Source organism: Bufo bufo, chromosome 3 (assembly GCF_905171765.1).
Source record: "Bufo bufo chromosome 3, aBufBuf1.1, whole genome shotgun sequence".
Lineage (NCBI taxonomy): Eukaryota > Metazoa > Chordata > Amphibia > Anura > Bufonidae > Bufo > Bufo bufo.
In genome coordinates, this window is record NC_053391.1 from 168,707,321 (window position 1) to 168,721,989 (window position 14,669).

A 14,669-nucleotide genomic window follows, 5' to 3' on the forward strand; every position below is an offset into this window, starting at 1 on the left:
AAGACTTTGGCTCCATATCGATTTTATTGTATTCGTGTAGTCTGACTGCCATTCACCTAATAATATGCACTCAGATTTGAGCTATCTGGGGATATGTTAAATGTCTGTGTTTACTGTAATGGTTGTGAAATTGTATGTTTAAATGGTGATTTCTGTCCTGTTGTCCCCACGTGTGTATTGGCGATTTCCCTTTGTCCTGAGAGATAATTGAATTACTCCTCGGTTCTCTCCAGGGCAGAGAGGAGGAAACCATGATGCATTGTGGGGATGTATTGTGTCTGTGTATCCTGAATTGCTGCATATCTGTCCTGTGTCACAGTCTTCCATCTGGTCCCCTAGGGGAGTGTCCACCAGATGGGGACCTGCATAAATACGGGCGGGTAGCCCTCAGTAAAGGGGATTCTGATTTTCCCTCAACACAGAGCTTGGTCTCGTTTTTTTTTTTGGGGGGGGGGGGGGGGGGAGTTCTTCTAAACGGCGGTTTCACCCTCTCCTGCAGAGAGGATCGTAACACTCACTGTTGGTGGTTAGTTGTTTACTGTGGCATCCCAACATGTAAAAATCCTTAAAAATGAATACAATTAAATAAAAATAAAAAAATTAAGAGAAAAGTGGAAACATAGTTTAAATTTCTATTGAAGTTATCAAATTATTTAAATAATCATGTTACATCATCTTCTACTGATCATTTTATGTTTCCTATTTTTTATTTTATATTTATGGCTCATATACAGTATTTTCTTTATTTCCATATATTCCTCATTTAATACTGCGAAGGGCACCCATCCTTTATCTACAAAAAAACAAAAAGTTCTAACTCTGCATTGAGTCTCCCAGGTAAGAGTGTATCAAAGTCGGGACTCAATGCAGAGTTATAACTTTTTTTTTTTTTTTTTGTAGCTAAAGGATGGGTGTGCCTGCCTATAGTAATACATATTTATTATTTATAACAGGGTGAGTCATACAGACAGAGCACCTTATTCAGGGCAGCCATGGTGGCGAGATGCTAATATAATTATAATCATATATCTATATTATAATTATGTTTCAACTTTTATTTACTGCCCTGCCTTTCCTGCAAAGACCTGATATAAACTATTATCAGCACAAGGCAGGAAGTGTTTTGCTGTGTTTTTGTGTGACTCAAAGTTTCTGCACCTTCCTCCCTGCGCCGTAATGACTCGATAACAGCAAAAAATAAAGAAAACTTCTTCCTGGAACTGAATGTGAACCTCAGAAAAACGGTAGCATTCAGTGAGCACCTCTTCTGTAACCAACCTATGAATCAGTGACTCACCGGTAAGTGAAACGTGATCTACTGTAAGAGAGGTGTATGTGTGTGAATAACTGGCTAACAGTCTTGCTCTCGTTATCTGTACTTCATATTATTGTCATTTGTGCTTTCTTTTCATTGTGAATATAGTGTAAGCATTCAATGTGTGAGGTCATAGATGGCAGGTATGTATCACTAAGGCTGCTACTCTCAGTTATATAAGTCCCGGAGGTAGGTTGTGACCAGTGATGATAGATCACTCAGTTTGTGGTAGCTGGAGTCTGGGTCCGGGGTTTAAGTGCTCGTTCACATATGCTTTCCAAATACGGAACCATTCATTTCAATGGTTCCACAAAAAAAAAAAAAAAAAACGTATGCGTTTTTCCGTTCCAAGATAGAACATGTCCTATTATTGCCCACAAATCATGTTCCGTGGCTCCATTGAAGTCCGCAAAAAAAACACGGAACACATACGGAATGTACTCCATATGTCTTTCATATCAGTTCCGTTTTTGCGGAACCATCTATTGAAAATTTTATGCCCAGCACAATTTTTTCTATGTTATTACTGTATATGCCATACGGAAAAACGGAACGGAACCGGAAACACTACTGAGACAAAAAATGGAAAAACGGATTAATTAAAAATGGCCCGCAAAACACTGAAAAAGCCATACGGTCGTGTGAACAAGCCCTAAGAGTGACTGAAGAACTTGGGTGGGAAGGTCACTATCATCCCGGGTGTTACTACCTCAACCAGGTGGAAAATGAATTAAAAAGCACACTGCCAGAGAGCAGTGTGTGTGCTGGTCTGAGAGAAAGACCCATGGACAAGACCACTATGCAAAGTGGAATCTCTAGGTGAAAACCTACCAGCTGGTGAGAAGCCTAGATCATTGCATTTTTTTGTTATTTCCATGAACTGTTATTTTGTTTGCTGAAGCAAGCCTGTATCCAGTGGCGTAACTAGAGTGTTATGGGCCCCAGTGCAAACTTTGGATCGGGGCCCCCCCCCCCCCCTTTTTACAAAGAAGCGGCAGATTTTCTTACGAAGGGCTCTTTCCCTTGTGGTTAGTCCGCTGCGTGAATGAGGGCCAAGAGACACGGAGCAGTAACATGATTGATAATGCTCCGTGCCTCTCTGTGACCTTTTTACTACAAAATCACAGTGAGATAAAGTGGTCACTGTGAGTTTGTAGCAAAACGATCATAGAGAGGCACAGAGCATTATCAATTATGTTACTGCTCCGTGTCTCTGCTGTCCGGAGCGGGGCTTGGCACTCTTTCACACAGCGGATTAGCCACACGGGATCCGCTCGTGTTAAAGAGCCCTAAGCCCAATGCATGGCTACACTAACCCAGTCCTAATAAAATCTGGTCCTACCTCATCCAGGGTGTCGCTGGCTTCGGCGTGATATCCACTGGATCCAGAACAAGGTCCCTGTGGTGATAGAGAAAAAAATGAATAATCACATAAGGAAGGGATGGTGACTGCCCCTATGAAATCACCAGCAGGGGGCGCTGTGCTGGCCTGGTAGACTGAGCTATGCCAATGTATAGCAGGGTAATTTAGGACATTTCCCCTAAGTTCTACCACACAGTACTAATGCCCACATTGTGGCCCCTCACAGTACTAATGCCCACCTTGTGGCCTTTCACAGTAATTAAGCCCACCTTTGTTCCTGTCACAGTAGTTATGCCCAGATATGTGCCCCCTAACAGTAGATATGCCAAATATGTGCCCCCTAACAGTAGTTATGCCAAATATGTGCCCCCTCACGGTATTTATGCCAGATATGTGCCCCCTTCACAGTAGTTATGCCCAGATATGTGCCCCCTTCACAGTGGATATGCCCAGATATGTGCCCCTCACAGTGGATATGCCCAGATATGTGCCCCTCACAGTGGATATAGCAAGATATGTGCCCCTCACAGTAGTATTGGCCAGATATGTTCCCCCTCACAGTAGTTATGACCAGATATGTGCCCCCTCACAGTAGTTATGCCAGATTATTTGCCCCTCACAGTAATGACCAGATACGTGCCCCCCTACAGTGGTTATGCTAGATTATGTGCCCCTCATAACTTCCCACCTAGCCACCCTTGATTCCTGACCCTGAATGCCAGCATTTCTAAACTACTGGCCTATGAAATACTGTCATTTAGGCTGGTGGACACAGACAGCTTCAAACAGCTCATGTCGCTTGCTGTCCCACAGTATGTTGTTCCCAGCCGCCACTACTTCTCCAAGAGAGCCGTGCCTTCCCTGCACAACCAAGTGTCCGATAAAATCAAGTGTGCACTGCGCAACGCCATCTGTGGCAAGGTCCACCTAACCACAGATACGTGGACCAGTAAGCACGGCCAGGGACGCTATATCTCCCTAACTGCACACTGGGTAAATGTAGTGGCGGCTGGGCCCCAGGCGGAGAGCTGTTTGGCGCACGTCCTTCCGCCGCCAAGGATCGCAGGGCAACATTCTTTGCCTCCTGTCTCCTCCTCCTCCTACTCAGCTTCCTCCTCCTCTTCTTCCACCTGCTCATCCAGTCAGCCACACACCTTCACCACCAACTTCAGCACAGCCCGGGGTAAACGTCAGCAGGCCGTTCTGAAACTCATATGTTTGGGGGACAGGCCCCACATCGCACAGGAGTTGTGGCGGGGTATAGAACAACAGACCGACGAGTGGTTGCTGCCGGTGAGCCTCAAGCCCGGCCTGGTGGTGTGCGATAATGGGCGAAATCTCGTTGCAGCTCTGGGACTAGCCGGTTTGACGCACATCCCTTGCCTGGCGCATGTGCTGAATTTGGTGGTGCAGAAGTTCATTCGCAACTACCCCGACATGTCAGAGCTGCTGCATAAAGTGCGGGCCGTCTGTTCGCGCTTCCGGCGTTCACACCCTGCCGCTGCTCGCCTGTCTGCGCTACAGCGGAACTTCGGCCTTCCTACACTGGAGCGTGATAGTAAGATGCGCGAGTACAAGCGCACGTTGGTAGACGCGCTACTGAAAGCATTCCCAAATGTCACAGGGGAACCAGTGGAAGCCCAAGGCGAAGGCAGAGGAGGAGCAAGAGGTCGCCAACGCAGCTGTGTCACGGCCAGCTCCTCTGAGGGCAGGGTTAGCATGGCAGGGATGTGGAAAAGTTTTGTCACCACGCCACAGCTAACTGCACCACCACCTGATACGGAACGTGTTAGCAGGAGGCAACATTTCACTAACATGGTGGAACAGTACCTGTGCACACCCCTCCACGTACTGACTGATGGTTCGGCCCCATTCAACTTCTGGGTCTCCAAATTGTCCACGTGGCCAGAGCTAGCCTTTTATGCCTTGGAGGTGCTGGCCTGCCCGGCGGCCAGCGTTTTGTCTGAACGTGTATTCAGCACGGCAGGGGGCGTCATTACAGACAAACGCAGCCGCCTGTCTACAGCCAATGTGGACAATCTGAAGTTCATAAAAATGAACCAGGCATGGATCCCACAGGACCTGTCCATCCCTTGTGCAGATTAGACATTAACTACCTCCCCTTAACCATATATTATTGTACTCCAGGGAACTTCCTCATTCAATCCTATTTTTATTTTCATTTTACCATTATATTGCGGGGCAACCCAAAGTTGAATGAACCTCTCCTCTGTCTGGGTGCCGGGGCCTAAATATGTGACAGTGGCCTGTTCCAGTGGTGGGTGACGTGAAGCCTGATTCTCTGCTATAACATAAAGACTGATTCTGTGCTGACATGAAGCCAGATTCTCTGTTACGGGACCTCTCTCCTCTGCCTGGGCCTAAATATGTGACAGTGGCCTGTTCCAGTGGTGGGTGACGTGAAGCCTGATTCTCTGCTATGACATGAAGACTGATTCTGTGCTGACATGAAGCCAGATTCTCTGTTACGGGACCTCTCTCCTCTGTCTGGGTGCCAGGGCCTAAATGTGTGACAGTGGCCTGTTCCAGTGGTGGGTGACGTGAAGCCTGATTCTCTGCTATGACATGAAGACTGATTCTGTGCTGACATGAAGCCAGATTCTCTGTTACGGGACCTCTCTCCTCTGTCTGGGTGCCGGGGCCTAAATGTGTGACAGTGGCCTCTTCCAGTGGTGGGTGACGTGAAGCCTGATTCTCTGCTATGACATGAAGACTGATTCTGTGCTGACAAGAAGCCAGATTCTCTGTTACGGGACCTCTCTCCTCTGTCTGGGTGTCGGGGCCTAAATAAGTGACAGTGGCCTGTTCTAGTGGTGGGTGACGTGAAGCCTGATTCTCTGCTATGACATGAAGACTGATTCTCTGCTGACATGAAGCCAGATTCTCTGCTATGGCATGAAGAGACTGATTCTCTTCTGACATGAAGCCAGATTCTCTGCTATGGCATGAAGAGACTGATTCTCTGCTGACGTGAAGCCCGATTCTCTGCTATGGGACCTCTGTCCAATTGATATTGGTTAATTTTTTTAATTATTTCCCTATCTACATTTGTTTGCAGGGGATTTACCTACATGTTGCTGCCTTTTGCAGCCCTCTAGCTCTTTCCTGGGCTGTTTTACAGCCTTTTTAGTGGCGAAAAGTTCGGGTCCCCATTGACTTCAATGGGGTTCGGGTTCGGGACAAAGTTCGGGTCGGGTTCGGACCCCGAACCCGAACATTTCCGGGAAGTTCGGCCGAACTTCTCGAACCCGAACATCCAGGTGTTCGCTCAACTCTACTGGCTATGTATGTATGCAGCTCTCTTAACCCCACAGTGACCACCTTTTTATGGTGGTCATCGAGTGGTCTTATTTATTCATTTTTTTACGGCAGCCCAGTCTAATTTACTGCACGAGTCTCCCATGCAGTGGAGAGCCATGGCTTGGCTTTCACATGAGATCAAGACTCCTGCTGTAATGGCCCAGACGAGCAGAAGTTCCAATCAAACTGTAATATCGATGAAAAAAAAAAAAAAAAATTCAGCTATTGGAATGAGACGAAAAAATAAATAAAAAAATTGCTTGGTCACTGAGGCCCAAAACAGGATGGTCACTAATGGGTTAATTAGAGTGCTTTCACATATGTTGGGGAAAAAAAACACCAGAAAACGTGCCACATAGAGGCTTCCCCATTCTGCAGTATAATGATGTGCTGCAGCTCTTCTCAAAGAGAATGTCTCTATTCAAATTGTTGGCAATCAAATCTGCACAAAAATCAGCATAAAAATTCACAAATAAATTCGCACCATAATCTGAATATGCAAAACTGCATCAAATCTGCACTAAAAAACGGTTAGACATGGCGGATTTTGGTGCAGATATGCTGCAGAAATATGGATCAGATCTTGTGTGTTCACCCGTACCCATGTGCAGGTAGCCTAAGGGTGCCAGCAAACGGGTGCAAGGTAATGTGCAGAAAATCTGCACAAATTTCTCCATCAAAAATGGCAGTGTATAACTCGACAGTCGCTGAAAAATTTCACCTAAAACCAACTCGTGGCCATGTCCTTTCTGCCTCCCATTCATTTCAACGAGATGCAGTGCTGAGGAGTGTGAAGAGGCAGCTTAAAGACGCAGCCATGCCGAAAAGGGACATGTCTGTGATCCTTAGCGATACTTCCATTGAGATGTCTGGGAGGCAGAAAGGACGCGGCCAGTAACTGGATTTTGGCAACATTTTGGCAAGTCTGTCCATGGCAAAATTCCACTGTAAAATCCATTGTGTGAATGTTTTCTTAGCGTGTACCTGCACACGAGTGCACATTTTAGAATAGAAAATCTATATATTCATGGGTCCCTTTTCTCCTTTTGTTTACAACTGTGGCAAATACTTGTATTTGCCAAAATCTTCCTATTTTGTAGGATGCTAGTTTCCACACCTATGCAAATTTAGAAAATAAAATCTTTTAGTCCTCCTCCAGGGTGGGCCCCTTCTGAGTTTGGGCCCCAAAGCAGTTGCTTACCATGCTTCCCCTATAGATATGCCACTGATGACCTTAGCTCAGTGCAACAACAAGATCAAGAACAGGAGCATGGCTGTTTTACAAAACCCTGCTTCTGCTGCAACTGAACAAATCAGACAGATACCCCAGCATATAAAGGGTTAAACTGTTGGGATCGGAGCTATGTGGTAAGATGGATTGCATGGTCACTATGGCAGCCAGGGGCCTTGATAACTTTTTTTTTATTGCTAATAAAAATATAAAAGTCAGTAAATAGTAACAAAAATAAATTAATAAAACCTAATCAATAAACTATATTTGCCACAAAATAATGCCATTGAAAAAATGTATCTTGTCCTGAAGACATTATGCAGTTAAATGAATTAAAAAATATATGTGAGAATGAAAAATTGAAAATAAAAGACAGGTCTCTAAGGCCGGCCATTAAGTGATTAATTTTAGGCTTTTTCAGAATGGGTGCTTTATTTTGAAATCAACTTTTTGCTTCCAAAGACTCTTGAGAACATAATGGATGAGTGTGTTAAGTTGTTTCATTTTAACAAAGTGTTTCTACTTGTTAATTTACTTTGACCCTTGAAGACTTAGAAAACCCACTTGAATGTATCTGATGGCAGTGTAGAAGCAAAGTTGTTTGATCCACTAATTATACATCAAGCATTCTAGTATGTTTTCTTGAGCGCTAATCGTAGTGAAAAGCCGTTGTTTTGCAATACTATTTGTCCTTGCTAATTTGTTTGCATGCATTTCTTTTTCTTTTAGTGCGTATATGGTTTCCCTAGTAACAACACATCTCATAGATGTAAAAAAATAAAACATTTTTGGGAGGTTCTATCAGTTTAATTAAGCAGCATATATACGTGCTTACTGCAGCAATACCCACAGTTTGCCAGCAATTTACCTGTGTGTGTTAAGTTAAAATTGTGAGTATCAAGCCTCAGTCGTTTCCACATGGTCGCAATATACTTTTTTTGGGTGGGCGTTTTCAATTTAATCAAGTAGTGTGTGTGTGTGTGTGTGTGTGTGTATGTGTGTATATATATATATATATATATATATATATAAACACACAAACACACCTAAAGAATTATTAGGAACACCATACTAATACGGTGTTGGACCCCCTTTTGCCTACAGAACTGCCTTAATTCTACATGGCATTGATTCAACAAGGTGCTGATAGCATTCTTTAGAAATGTTGGCCCATATTGATAGGATAGCATCTTGCAGTTGATGGAGATTTGAGGGATGCACATCCAGGGCAAGAAGCTCCCATTCCACCACATCCCAAAGATGCTCTATTGGGTTGAGATCTGGTGACTGTGGGGGCCATTTTAGTACAGTGAACTCATTGTCATGTTCAAGAAACCAATTTGAAATGATTCGAGCTTTGTGACATGGTGCATTATCCTGCTGGAAGTAGCCATCAGAGGATGGATACATGTTCTCATTCTGTTTACGACAAATTCGGACTCTACCATTTGAATGTCTCAACAGAAATCGAGACTCATCAGACCAGGCAACATTTTTCCAGTCTTCAATAGTCCAATTTTGGTGAGCTCGTGCAAATTGTAGCCTCTTTTTCCTATTTTTAGTGGAGATGAGTGGTACCCGTTGGGCTCTTCTGCTGTTGTAGCCCATCCGCCTCAAGGTTGTGCGTGTTGTGGCTTCACAAATGCTTTGCTGCATACCTCGGTTGTAACGAGTGGTTATTTCAGTCAACGTTGCTCTTCTATCAACTTGAATCAGTCTGCCCATTCTCCTCTGACCTCTAGCATCCACAAGGCATTTTTGCCCACAGGACTGCCGCGTACTGGATGTTTCCCTTTTCACACCATTCTATGTAAACCCTAGAAATGGTTGTGCGTGAAAATCCCAGTAACTGAGCAGATTGTGAAATACTCAGACCGGCCCGTCTGGCACCAACAACCATGCCACGCTCAAAATTGCTTAAATCACCTTTCTTTCCCATTCTGACATTCAGTTTGGAGTTCAGGAGATTGTCTTGACCAGAACCACACCCCTAAATGCATTGAAGCAACTGCCATGTGATTGGTTGACTAGATAATTGCATTAATGAGAAATAGAACAGGTGTTCCTAATAATTCTTTAGGTGAGTGTATATAGACAGGAATATATATATATATATTTTTATTACTGCAGAAATATCCATGGTGAAATTGAGCATCACGCCTCAATCGTCCATTTACGTATTTTAAGTTTCTACATGGTTGGAATAAATTTTTTTGGGGGGATTGTTAAATGTAATTAACCCTTTCATGACCAAGGGTCATTGATGCCCCAGTGTCCCGGCCAAAATGTACAAATCTGACATGCGTCACTTTATGTGGTAAGTTTTGGAACACTTATTTATCCAAGCCATTCTGAGATTGTTTTCTCGTGACATATTGTTCTTCATGTTAGTCATAAATTTGAGTCAATATATTTCACCTTTATTTATGAAAAAATCCCAAATTTACCCAAAAATTTAGAAAATTCACAATTTTCTAAATTTCAATTTCTCTGCTTTTAAAACAGAAAGTCATACCTCTTACAGTATTTATTACTTAACATTTCCCATATGTCTACTTCATGTTTGCATCATTTTGCAAATGTAATTTAATTTTTTTAGGACGTTAGAAGGCTTAGAAGTTTAGCAGCATATCTTAAACTTTTTAAGAAAATTTCCAAAACCCACTTTTTAAGTACTAGTTCAAGTCTGAAGTCACTTTGCGGGGCTTACTTAGTGGAAACCCCCCATAAAATGACACACATTGAAGAAACTACACCCCTCAAGTTACTCAAAACTGATTTTTACCAACTTTGTTAACCCTTTAGGTGCTCCACAAGAATTAAAGGAAAATGGAGATTAAATTTCAAAATTTCACTTTTTTGGCAGATTTTCAATTTTAATACATTTTTTCTTTAACACATTAAGGGTTAACAGCCAAGCAAAACTCAATATTTATTACCCTGACTCTGCGGTTTATAGAAACACCCCACATGTGGTTCTAAACTGATGTAAGGGCACACGGCAGGAAGCAGAAGGAAAGGAGCGCCATATGGTTTTTGGAAGGCAGATTTTGCTGGACTGGTTTTTAGATGCCATGTCCCATTTTAAAGCCCCCCGTTGCACCCTTCAGTAGAAACTCCCAAAAAGTGACCCTATTTTAGAAACCAGGGGATAAGGTGCCAGGTTTATTGGTATTATTTTGGGGTACATATGATTTTTAATTGCTCTACATTACATTTTTTGTAAGGCAAGGTAACCAAAAAATGGCTGTTTTGGCACTGTTTATTTTTTACAAGATTCATCTGACAGGGTAGATCATGTGCTATTTTTATAGAGCAGGTTGTTACAGATGCAATGATATCAAATATGTCTACTTTCTTTGTTTGTTTCAGTTTTACATAATAAAGCATTTTTGAAAAAGATTGTTTTTGTGTCTTCATTTTTTGAACGCCATATTTTTTTTTTTGCCAATCGTCTTGTACAGAGGCTTGTTTTTTACAGAAAGAGTTGAGGTTTTTATTGGTACCATTTTTGGGTACATAGGATTTTATGATCATTCATTATTACACTTTATGGGACAAGGTGACAAAAAAATTGGTTATTTTAGAATAGTTTTTATTTATTTATTTTTACAGCATTTATCTGAGGGGTTAGGTCATGTGACCATTTATAGAGCAGATTGTTACAGACGTGGCAATACCTAATATGTATACTTTTTCTTATTTATCTAAGTTTTACACAATAATAGCATTTTTTAAAGCAAAAAAATGATGTTTTAGTGTCTCCATAGTCTGAGAGCCATAGCTTTTTAATTTTTTGGGCGATTGTCTTAAGTAGCATATCATTTTTTTCGGGATAAGGTTTCGGTTTGATTGATACTATTTTGGGGGCCATACACCTTTTTGATCGCACTTTTTGTGATGTAAGGTGACAAAAATGGCTTTCTTGGCACTGTTTAAATAAAATAAAAATTTACGGTGTTCACCTGAGGGGTTAGGTTATATGATATTTTTATCGAGCATGTTGTTACGGATGCGGCGATACCTAATATGTACAATTTTTTTTATTTATTTCACTTTAACACAATAATAGTATATTTGAAATAAAAAAATGATGTTTTAGTGTCTCCATGTTCTGAGAGCTATAGTTTTATTTTTTTGAGTGATTTTATTATGTAGGGTCTAATTTTTTGCGGGATGAGGTGACAGTTTTATTGGTACCATTTTGTTTGACATACGCCTTATTGATCGCTCAGTGTTGCACTTTTTGTGATGTAAGGTGACAAAAAATAGCTTTTGACAGTTTTTATAAAAAAAAAAAAAATTATGGTGTCTATCTGACGGTGTGGATCACGTGATATATTTTTAGAGTCAGTCATTACGGACGCGGTGATACCTAATATGTCTATTTTTTTTAATTTTTTATAGGAAAAGGCAATTTATTTTATTTTTAATTTACATTTTTTATTTATTTATTTTTACTTTTATTATTTTCACTTTTTTTTTATCAAGTCACACTTGGATCTTTAAGATACAGTTGGGCTGATGGCTGTACTATACTTTGCAATGCTCTTGCATTGCAAAGTATAGTACTATCAGATTTCCTGCAGATAGCAACACCGGACGCCTTTGCAAAGCGTCCGGTTGCCATGGCAACCATCGGGCACTGCCATCGCAGCTCGGCAGCCCCAATGGTTGAGAGAGGGAGCCCCCTCCCTCTATTAACCCCATGGATGCCGCTGCATCTAAGGGGTTACAGCAGAGTGCCGCCATCAAATACAGCAGGTGGACAGCATCGGGGGCAGGGGGCAAAGATGGGGGGGACCGCTTTAGGCGCACAGTTGGGGGACGGATACATGGGGGCCGCATCAGGGGCAGGCAGGGACAGATGGCGGGATGGGAGAGTGCCTGCCCAGCAAAGAGGCAGGACTCACGGGGGGTTGGAGGCGGACAGAGTGCAGATCAGAGCCTGGAACAGGCACTTTTACACTGTCGCAATCCGATTGGTTAGTCTGCACAGACTAACCAAGCGGATTGATTTCCGGCAAGGGACCACTCTGTGACAGAAGCAGGGCAGGGGCAGAAGCTTTAATCCAAGCGTTTTGCAGCGCTTGGATTAAAGAGCTGCCATGACGTCTATACACGTGCTAGCTGCACGGGGTATGTGCAGCTAGCACGTATATAGTTGTCGGGAAGGGGTTAAACAAGTAATATACAGTACAGACCAAAAGTTTGGACACACCTTCTCATTCAAAGAGTTTTCTTTATTTTCATGACTATGAAAATTGTAGATTCACACTGAAGGCATCAAAACTATGAATTAACACATGTGGAATTCTATACATAACAAACAAGTGTGAAACAACAGAAAATATGTCATATTCTAGGTTCTTCAAAGTAGCCACCTTTTGCTTTGATTACTGCTTTGCACACTCTTGGCATTCTCTTGATGAGCTTCAAGAGGTAGTCCCCTGAAATGGTTTTCACTTCACAGGTGTGCCCTGTCAGGTTTAATAAGTGGGATTTCTTGCCTTATAAATGGGGTTGGGACCATCAGTGGTGTTGAGGAGAAGTCAGGTGGATACACAGCTGATAGTCCTACTGAATAGACTGTTAGAATTTGTATTATGGCAAGAAAAAAGCAGCTAAGTAAAAAAAACGAATAGCCATCATTACTTTAAAAAATGAAGGTCAGTCAGTCAGCCGAAAAATTGGGAAAACTTTGAAAGTAAGGACTATTTGACCATGAAGGAGAATGATGGGGTGCTGCACCAGATGACCTGGCCTCCACAGACACCAGACCTGAACCCAATCGAGATGGTTTGGGGTGAGCTGGACCGCAGAGTGAAGGCAAAAGGGCCAACAAGTGCTAAGCATCTCTGGGAACTCCTTCAAGACTGTTGGAAGACCATTTCAGGGGACTACCTCTTGAAGCTCATCAAGAGAATGCCAAGAGTGTGCAAAGGAGTAATCAAAGCAAAATGTGGCTACTTTGAAGAACCTAGAATATGACATATTTTCAGTTGTTTCACACTTGTTTGTTATGTATATAATTCCACATGTGTTAATTCATAGTTTTGATACCTTCATAGTCATGAAAATAAAGAAAACTCTTTGAATGAGAAGAAGTGTCCAAACTTTTGGTCTGTACTGTACTTTACTACAAGACACAAGGTAATGTTTAGCAGCAATCTACCTGTGTGTATTAAGAAATTGAGTATCAGGCTTTAATTGTCATTTTCCGGGAATTCTATATCAGCACGGTTGGAATTTAAAGGGAACCAGTCATAAACTTTATGCTGCCCATACTAACTACATCATGAAGTAGAGACAGGCGAGCTGATTTCAGCGGTCTGTCATTTATAACCAACATCACAATTATTGCAGACTGGGCCTGGAAAAAGAGTCATGGCCACCTGAGAAAAGTCATGGTTATTCATAAATTCCTGCTCTCCATGTCTACCTGCTGATGATTGACAGTCTTCTACTGAGTTTTCTCCCTTTCTGTCTAGGAGAGAATTGCCAATCATCAGCAGATGGGCAGGGAGAGCAGCAGATTATGAATAACTCTTACTCTTCTCAGGTAGATTTGACTCTTTTCAAGGCCTGTACTGCAATGATTATTATGCTGGTTCTCTGCAACCACTTACTTTTAGCTCATAAATGACACACTGCTGAAACCAACATTTCTGTCACTATTTTATGCTGCCCACAGTGAGGTCAGCATAAAGTTGATGACCGGTTCCCTTTAAATGTTTTTTGGGACTTGTTTAATTTAACCATTCCCATTTTATTAAGGTGTACCCAAAGATAAAGTCTAAGGGGGTAAGATCGGGAGACCTTGGGGGCCATTCAACTGGCCCACGACGACCAATCCACTTTCCAAGAAACTGTTCATCTAGGAATGCTCGGACCTGACACCCATAATGTGGTGGTGGGTGCACCATCTTGCTGGAAAAACTCAGGGAACGTGCCAGCTTCAGTGCATAAAGAGGGAAACACATCATCATGTAGCAATTTCGCATATCCAGTGACCCCCTTAGACTTTTATCTTTGAAGTCATCTGAAGGCAATTGTCTATGCTGTGAAGATACGAGATGTGCAGCACCTGAAACTACGGATACTGGAAGCCTGTGCTAGCATTTCTCCTGTGGTGTTGCTATCAGTGTGTGAAGAGTGGGAGAAGAGGGTTGCATTGACAATCCAACACAATGGGCAGCACATTGAACACATTTTATAAGTGAAACTTGTAAATAACTCATGAAAGAATAAAGTTACGTTAAAACCAAGCACACCATTGTTTTTCTTGTGAAATTCCCAATAAGTTTGATGTGTCACATGACCCTCTTCCTATTGAAAAAACAAAAGTTGGATTCAAAATGGCTGACTTCAAAATGGCCGCCATGGTCACCACCCATCTTGAAAAGTTTCCCCCCTCACATATACTAATGTGCCACAAA

The 14,669-nt window shown here is 42.3% G+C and overlaps 1 protein-coding gene across 1 annotated transcript in view; it reads left to right on the plus strand.

Moving 5' to 3' along the window:
• Nucleotides 1–991: 991 nt before the first annotated feature.
• The window catches only part of STS (steroid sulfatase), a 359,318-nt gene continuing 345,640 nt past the window's right edge, over nucleotides 992–14,669 (plus strand). Inside the window, exon 1 of the mRNA XM_040423755.1 lies at nucleotides 992–1,299. The gene's annotated coding sequence lies outside the window, so the exon portion shown is untranslated. The remainder of the gene's footprint in view (nucleotides 1,300–14,669) is intronic.